General features: G+C 35.3%; 1 non-coding gene across 1 annotated transcript; it reads left to right on the top strand.

Annotated features, from left to right (window-relative positions):
• The first annotated feature begins 200 nt into the window (after window positions 1-200).
• On the top strand, window positions 201-307 carry LOC125148525 (U6 spliceosomal RNA). Its single transcript, XR_007145606.1, has one exon. It is a non-coding gene; the product is annotated as a U6 spliceosomal RNA (small nuclear RNA).
• Window positions 308-984: the final 677 nt, after the last annotated feature.

The following is a 984-nucleotide window of genomic DNA, read 5'->3' as shown; positions in this document are numbered from 1 at the left end:
GCTTATGCTGTGACCTTAACTCAACACTTCTAGGATTAGAAAGTTTTACAAGCTGATACCTATTTATTCTGACAAGGTAGAATATTTCTTGTTTAGCAACACATTCAGTACATTAATTTGTATCTGTAATCCCCACTGCCCCCAATAGGCATAGATAAATAAGTACATACATACACTGAAATGGTAAAAGAAACTTGGCTGTCCTCACTTGGGCAGCACATGTACTAAGATTAGAACAATACAGAGAAGATTAGCATGGCTTCTGAGCAAACAGGATACACAAATTCATCAACTGATCAAACATAAACCCTCCAACTGTAAAACTCCCAGAAAATATAGGCGGTAACCTCCTCAACAATGATCTTGGCGACATTTTTTTTGGATTTTTCACCACAAGCAAAACCAACAAAAGCACAATGAAACATGTGGGTCTGAGTCAAACTAAAAAGCTTCTGCACATCAAAGAAGACCAACACAATGAAAAGGCAACCCACCAAATGGTTGAAAATATTTGCAAATCATGTATCTGATAAGGGGCTAACACTCAAGAGATATCAAAACTCCTACAGCTCAACAGTAATAAAAAAAAAAGGCTGGTTAAAAAATGGACAGATCATCTGAATAGACTTGTTTTTCTAAAGAAGAGATATCAACAAGTACATGAAAAAGTGCTAAACATCACTAATGATCAGGGAAATGCAAATCAAACCACTGGATACCACCTTACACTTGTTAGAAAGGCTGTCAACAAAAGAAATGTGTTGGTGATAATGTGGAGAAAAGAAAATTCTAGTGCATTGCTAATGGGAATGGAAATTGGGCAGCCATTATGGAAAACAGTATGGAGGTTCCTCTAAAAATTAAAAATAGAACTATCATATGATGGAGAAATTTCTCTTTCTGGATATTTATCTAAAATAAAGTGAAAACACTAATTGGAAAAAATACATACACCCATGGACACTGCATCATTATTACAATAGC

This window comes from Prionailurus viverrinus, chromosome D2 (assembly GCF_022837055.1).
Source record: "Prionailurus viverrinus isolate Anna chromosome D2, UM_Priviv_1.0, whole genome shotgun sequence".
Lineage (NCBI taxonomy): Eukaryota > Metazoa > Chordata > Mammalia > Carnivora > Felidae > Prionailurus > Prionailurus viverrinus.
The sequence above is the reverse complement of the archived record's forward strand: the minus strand, read 5'-3'. Positions and strand labels throughout refer to the sequence as shown.